General features: G+C 43.5%; 1 pseudogene; it reads left to right on the forward strand.

The window, feature by feature from the left end:
* Positions 1 to 655: 655 nt before the first annotated feature.
* On the forward strand, positions 656 to 7295 carry LOC112659622 (60S ribosomal protein L5-like; annotated as a pseudogene).
* Positions 7296 to 7623: the final 328 nt, after the last annotated feature.

The raw sequence follows: 7623 nt of genomic DNA on the forward strand, positions 1-7623 counted from the left end.
AGAAGTCTCCCCCTTTGGGGCCCTTTCTCCTTCCCACTGAGAGGGATGCCAAGGTAATGAGTGAAACTTGAGCAACCATCTTACACTGAGGTGTAATCTCTAATGCTAAAAACAGCTGTGTAGTGAGATACAAAGAGCCTGAGTCTGTGATGACTTTCTGAAGACGCATTTCTAGACTGCCTATCTCCAGACTTCTTAGACATGAGAAATAAGGCTTCTGTCTTGTGTGGGTCTTCATGATTTAGTGTTTCATTGTTCTTGGCCAAACCTAATCCCAAGTGAATATAGTCATAGGATAGGACAGAGTGTGGAGATTTACAAGGATCCCTCACGCAAGAACCAAACTGATACTCTGCCTGGATAAGAATAATTTACAGGGGTACCTGGGTGGCTTAGCGGTTGAGTGTCTGTCTGCCTTTGACTTAGGTCATGTTCCCAGAATCCTGGGATCGAGTTCTGCATCAGGCTCCCCTCAGGGAGACTGCTTCTCCCTCTGCCTCTATCTCTGCCTCTCTTTGTATGCCTCTTATGAATAAATAGATAAAATCTTTAAAAAAGAATATCTTACAAATCATTAAAGGGGAGAGGAGGAAGATCAAAATTGTTCACTAATGGTCATATTTCCTTCTTGTTGAGAGCAGAGACTGTGCCCATAATGCAGTTCAAATACTCTGGAAGGGCAAGGAGTATCAGAGAACTGAAGCAGGAACAAGACAAAAACCACAACGTGTTATGGAAGCTCGAATGTAATGTGTCCTGGCTTTTCAGACTATCAGTAGCTAACTTCAAAGCATAGGAGATGTAGAATTTGATCACATGGTACCTTCATTCCTCAACTACAGCTAATTTTGTTTATGGCAACTAACACATTAAAATGAAATTTTAGTAATAATACCTCTCTTTATTTGAGCTATTGCCAGGAATTTGAAAGAAGAAAGCAAAAAAGAAAATTCTAGTCTGGCATCATTATTCCACAGAGCAAACCACCCAAGGAAATCCTTGCCAATAATGCAGTGACATGGGCATTACGTTCTGGTAGAGAAACTGACATCCAGAAGGGAAAGTGATTCACCCCAAACCACCCACCTACTTGGCTAACAACATGATTAGGCTTTGAACTCCCCTTGAGGCTCCTAGGCCAGTTGTCTCAGCACAGTCGTGTCAGCCCACTTATTCCTCTACCATCAGGAATATTCATTGTGCCATGGAAAAGTGGGGGGAAGTGGAATGGAATATTCATCTCTGCCATAAGGTTGTGGGTAACCAAACATTGAGCTTTCACCTACCACCCACAAAAGAGAACTTTAGCTTTCAGAATGTTTGTAAAGAAACATTCCTTCATGTTGTGTGTCTCCCTGAGTCTAAGAAGTGGGTTTTGCTTGAGAGAATGAGGAATAAGATGACATGTGTGCTGAGAAGAGCAGTGTCAGGCCATACCGATGTCTTTCTATGGGGTTTAGAAATCTCCAAGTCTTGAGCTGACAGGTGGGCTAGTCACAGTGACAGTTTACAACGTTGTAGTTGGGATAATGAAATGAAAAAATAAATATGAGGGGCACCTTGGTGACTCAGTGGGTTGAGCAACTACCTCTTGGTTTTGGCTCAGGTCATGATCTTGGGGTTGTGAGATAAAGCCCTGCATTGTGCTCTGCACTCGGTGAGGAGTCTGCTTCAGACTCTCTCTCTCCCTCTGCCCCACCCCCTCCTCTCAAATAAATCTTTAAAAAAAGAAAACAGAAAATATGACCAACATGTTCTTTGGTAGATGGCAATGTCCCAAAGCACAGAGCTCTTCAAACAATAATATTGCTATTTAAAAAAAAAAACAATGTGTTGCCGCTTTCTACTCAACCTTTCAGTGTATTTCTTGCTTATTATAAATTTCTGACACCTGTATGTGAACGGTGCTAAATCAGACTTGGCTATAACAAATCCTGATGTAATGGGAGATGTGCTTTTTCACAGGTTCTCCTCCTTGGCGCTTTAGGTAAAGTGGCCCAACTTAGAATCTCAGGTTTTAACATTGAAAGAAACCTCTTAGCTCAATATATAAGTAATCCAGTCCCCTCATTTATAAATGAGAAAATTTGAGGTCTTAGGAGATGCAAGATTGTGCCCAAGGTCACAAAGCTAGTGGAGTATCCCTTCCATTCCTTTCATATCTTTGCAGAACAGATTAAAAATATATTTTTCCCTCCCCTTCTGTTTTCTCAGTCACCAACATTCCAGATGCGACCCAACTGTTTGGAATCATAAATATGGCACAACAAAGCAATACTATATACAATTTATCAAATGATGATGATTATTTTTTGTACTCTGTAGGAGCAAAATGTATCATCACCATTCACTCTTTCTCACTTTTGTTGTCAGCTTTTTATGCCTGGGTTGAACTGGTTGTTCTTTGCACTGAGGTGTGTGTGTGAGGATGTCATGTGTTAACAAGCTAATTAGTAGCATTTCTGAGCAGAAGTAGACCTTGCTAACACAACCTGAGTCTTTGTGTCACAGTGCTGCTGGATGCAGGTGCTGCTCTTAGGTGTCAACAAACCTCAATACAATGGAGACATTACCCAGGGCTAGGAGAAGTCTTCTGAGAGCAGCAGATGACCTCATTTGGAGCCTTCTAAGTAGCTGTATTGGCCATTGGTCTGAGAAAAGTGCTAGATGCCTGAAGGCCCCTGGTAACCCAGTGCTAGCTCCCAACACCTCTCACAGATATTCACATGGAACCAACTGCTGGCACCCAAAGAAGCAGCACGTACTTGTGAAAAGAGCCATAGTGCTAAGGGAAAGAAACTGAATTCTACCCACCAGCCTGCCTCCAGCTGGGTGATGTTCCCACCCCATCCACACACTTTGTCAAAATTGTATTTGGCCAAGCTTTCATTCCTGGGACAGAAGTTATCAGGCAAGAGTCCAACAAGTAATGAAATCTCATGCTTTCAGGGGTGGAGAGCGATGCTGTATTAATGTAAGAGGACGAGAAGGTGATCAAATCCACATCTTGTAGACATAATTTATCTGATCTACTTCTAATAGCATCACTAGGACATAAGATAGCAAAGTTCTATTTGACGATTCCAGGGGATTTTGTTATTTCACTTTCATTGAAAAGGATCGATTGTGGCACTTTCACGTTTCATTTCAGATGTTGAGAATAGGAAGTTTGCTTTCCCAGCTTGGACTCAGAAAAACAACTAATGAATTCACCAAGTATTTATTCAGCACCAACTCAATAGGCTTGAGCCTGTGCTCAGATGCTGGGGTGAAAGCTCGGACCTGCACAATCCTGGGAGTGCATTGAAGGCCTCATGCAATCCATATAAATGCCCTATTGAGTACCAATCTGGCCCAGGCAGAGAAGGCTGTTTTGACATTCCTATTTTGAGATTGCTACGTGGTAATTGCCACCTTCTCTGCATTATTTTTTTTTTTTCCTTTTCCTTCAGAGGGAATACAAAAATTTCTGAACTCTTGTCACTGGTGTTTAATGAAAACTACCAGAAACTGACTGTCATGCAGAACACAAAGAGTATAATTGGTTTCACAATTACTTAATGCTCCTAAAAAACAAACCATAGGGACTTCCAGGGAAACATGGAAGATTTAAAAAAAAAATGACTTTACCTCCAATCCCTCTCAAACTCCCATTAAGATGACAGGAAGAGAAAGGAAAAGGAAAAAAAGCACACATCAATAAGGACTTTGAGGACAAAAGGGGAAATAGCAATATTTTGAAAGCCAGGGAGCAGATGGATAGGCAATAAGTGACTTAGGAGGGCAAGAGAAAGATGAATGGCAAGAGCCCATGAGAAGTGAAGCCAAAAAGCAGGATTAACAGAGCCACAGAAGTCTATAGTGTCAGCAGCAGTGGCACCAGCTGCTTCCAAAGGGGTGTATGCAGGACTGGAACCAGGAGGAGTGGTTGGAAGTCTGTTGAAGTGGTAGTTCCACCGAGGATCTCCTACAGCATCCCTGCCCTACCTCGTATAAGACAGGAGGTGTATTCTCAAAAGAGGTTGAGCAAGAAGATCCTGGACTAGGGACCACTGGGAATGACTGAGGGCATCTGTGACATATGACAGCCATGGAGACTAAGCGGAAGGGGGCGGGGGAGGGCGGCAGCATCTGCAAACCTAGCAGTGACACCACCAGCACCATTGTACTCTTGCTCCTAGACTGCTGGCAGCCAGGCCAGCAAATGCACTGACAGGAGAAAGGAGACTTTGTTTTGGGTAAACTGGTCGACCCAAGAGAAAGTATCTACAGATACTGTGGTAACTGTGATAAGCAGAATAGTTAGTCCATGTCCCAATCCCTGAAACCCGTGCATGTATTAGAGTACAGGGCAAAGCAGAATTACACGGCAGTGGAATGAAGATTATGCTAATCAGCTGCCCCTGACATAGGGAGAGTGTCCCAGGTCATCTAGGTGGACCCAACATAATCACCAGGGTTCTGAAAAAGCAGAAGAGAGAGAACAGGTCAGAGGGATGTGACGTGAAAGAAGCTGACCCAATGTTGATAGCTCTGAAGACGGAGGAAGGGAGCCCAAACCCAAAGAGTATGGGTGGCTTCTAGAAGCTGGGAAAAGGAAGAAAATGGATCCTTCCTGAGAGGCTCCAGAAAGGAATGCAGCCCTCCCAACACCCTAGTTTTAGCCCAGCGAGACTGTACCAAACTTCTGACCTCTCCAGAACTGTAAGATAAATAAAATGTGTTGTTTGAAAGAACCAAGTTTGTGGTCATTTGCTGCTGCTGCAATAGAAAACCCATGCAGATACTATGGGAAGGGGACCCACCTCCTGGATCCCATCAGTTGCAAATCCTACCCATACTCTCTGGACTGCCATTAGCTTTTTACAACATCCAAGGAATAACATATATTTGATGGAAATATCATAAAAGGCAAAGTTCAAAATTAATAAGCATCACAGAGGGAAGAGACCATGAAGGGACCAGGGGACAATGTAAAGAATAAACAGGCAAACAAACAAACGAACCCTCAGAGAAATAAGAGAGAATATTGTATCCACTAAACCAAAGAACCAAATGCCCTTAAAAAGGAACATCCAACAGATTTAAAGAGCTCTCAGTATTTAAAAATATAATAGGCTAAATAAAATATTAAATTAGAAATGTAGAGAAATAAGTTTAAAAACCTCCAGAAAAAGAGGTCTATGGCAAGCTGTGGACATGGGTCCTTATTAAAAGTAGATACTCTACTTTGAGCAATACCACGTGAAACCTAGGAGAAAACAAGAGGATAAAATGGATTATTATGCTCAGAAACATTTATTAACCCAGGACAAAAATAAGTACAATTTCCCCAAAACAGTTCGAGTAACTGACAGAGAAGTTATTTGTCAGATTGCTCATGTTTACATGGAAGGGGATATGATAGCCTGTGCGGTGAATGCTCATGAGCTTCCAAAGTATGGAAAGCCTGACAAAGCATGCTGCCCCATATTATACTGACCTACTGCTGGCCTGTAGGCTTCTCAGTAGGTTTGACAGAGACAAGATCTATGAAGGCCAAGTGGGGGTGACCAGAGGTAATCACAAGGAGGATTGTCCTTGTCAAGCTGGTGTTTCACCTACTATTTGAATGCAGGCCTTTGACAGAACTACCGCTAGATACAGTTTTGGAGGCCCTCACAAGACCACATGACTCCCTGGTTATGATTCAGAAAGCAAGGAATTCAATGCAGAAGTCCACTGAAGGTATACCATAGGTCAGATCACGGCAGAGGACATGTATTACCTAATGGAATGGAAGAAAGATGATGCTTACAAGAAACAATTCTCTTGCTCTGTGGAGAACGACATAAACTCCAAACAAGAAAACTCATACTACTATATGGAAGAATCCAGACTATAGGGTGAAGCCTAAGAGGGCACCTGGGTGGCTCAGTGGTTGAGCGTCTGCCTTCAGCTCAGGGCGTGATCCTGGAGTCCTGGGATCGAGTCCCATATCGGGCTCCTTGCATGGAGCCTGCTTCTCCTGTCTCTGCCTCTCTCTCTCTGCCTCTCTCTGTGTCTCTCACGAATAAGTAAATAAAATCTTTTAAAAAAATAAAATAAAACAAATAGTTTTAAAGTAAGAGAAAAATGAGAAAATAAGAGTCTCTATAAAGGATACCCAAAAGGTGTCCCAGAATGAGATGGAAGCTACTGGACCCAGAGTCAACAAGCCTAGTGCAGGAATGGAAGAAGACCCCCAATGAGATACAGACAGCACTATGTTTTTTCAGAAGTCCAGTAACACAGGTGATTCTTCAAGAAACTTCTAGAGAAGAATACCTGATGATGGACAAAGGATCAGGCTTCAGAATGATCTCAGTGGTCTTAAAAGTAATACTGGAAAGTAGAAGAGCAGTGCCTGAACAGCTCTGGAGAAAGTGGTTTCCCCCATTAAGTTTCCAAGTGAGCAAACAAGTCTGCAAGTGCAACAGCATTGCTCTTCGGCCATTTGAAGACTCAAAAAGTTGCCTCCCATGCACTGTTTTTCAGGAATCTACTAGAAGTTATGTTCCTCCAAGATGAGGAGGAAACTCAGAAAGCAGATGCTCTTAGCCAAGCAACAGGGCACTCTACAGAAGAAAGCGGAGAGAACCTCAGAGTGATTACTATGTAACAGGCCCAAAGAACACCCAGCTCGGCTTGGAACAGAAGGACAGAGGGCTCAGAAGGGATGAATCCAAGGCCGTGGGGGAAGCAACTGGCAATTCATCTGTTGCATTGGTCCTTAGGAAGTGCATGCTTACTGCAGAGAGCTTCCCTGGAGCTGAATTTGAAAAACACAGCACACAATTCAAAACAAGACAATTATTTGCTCGGAGGATTGGAGCAGAAATCTGTGTATGTAAAAGAAAATATAATCCTAGGCCAGGATGAGCTCTAGTCATACGTGGGTGTCAATCACTACAATAGGGCAAATACTGAATACTGACTTCACTCCGGTGGGTGCTATAGGACATGCTGGTGGCTCTATAAAGACGACGGTGGTGAGGAGGACTGAAGACGCGTGTATACATGTTATTCACTGGGCTGGATTGTAGAAGTGGCCACAACACTCTTCTCCCTGTTCTTTCACAAAGCATAGCATGTCCTGTCAAGAGATAGAGTTTGTTTGTCCTTCCCTCAAACCCAACCAGCCTTCTGTGAGAATGCAGCGGGAGCACCAGAAAGCCAGTTCCGAGCTGGGTCCTCAAGAAGCTTCCTGTGCTCTCACTTTGCACCATCGAACTCTGACCCTCCCGTGTGTGAGCAAGCCCAGCACAGTCTGCTAGAGGATGAGAGAATCCATGGAGTGTGAAAGAGCCACCCCAGCTGAGACCACTTAGACCAGCCAGCCCCCTCCCCCCAGCCAACCCCATAACCGACCACAGCTGCATGAATGAGCTCAGCCAAGTCCAGAAGGATTGTCCAGCCCAGCCAAGTTCAACTTGGTTCAACTGCTGATCCACAGGCCAATATGTTTCGGAGTCCTTGGTTACACAGTAAAAACTAATTGATATTGTGTGTGTGTGCGCACGTGTGTGTCTGTAGGAAGATGTTCCTGCAAATGCGGAGTTTTGGTGTTCTGTCAGGGGAATCAAGACATCTACATAAATCTGG

Source organism: Canis lupus, chromosome 35 (genome assembly GCF_003254725.2).
Source record: "Canis lupus dingo isolate Sandy chromosome 35, ASM325472v2, whole genome shotgun sequence".
Classification (NCBI taxonomy): domain Eukaryota; kingdom Metazoa; phylum Chordata; class Mammalia; order Carnivora; family Canidae; genus Canis; species Canis lupus.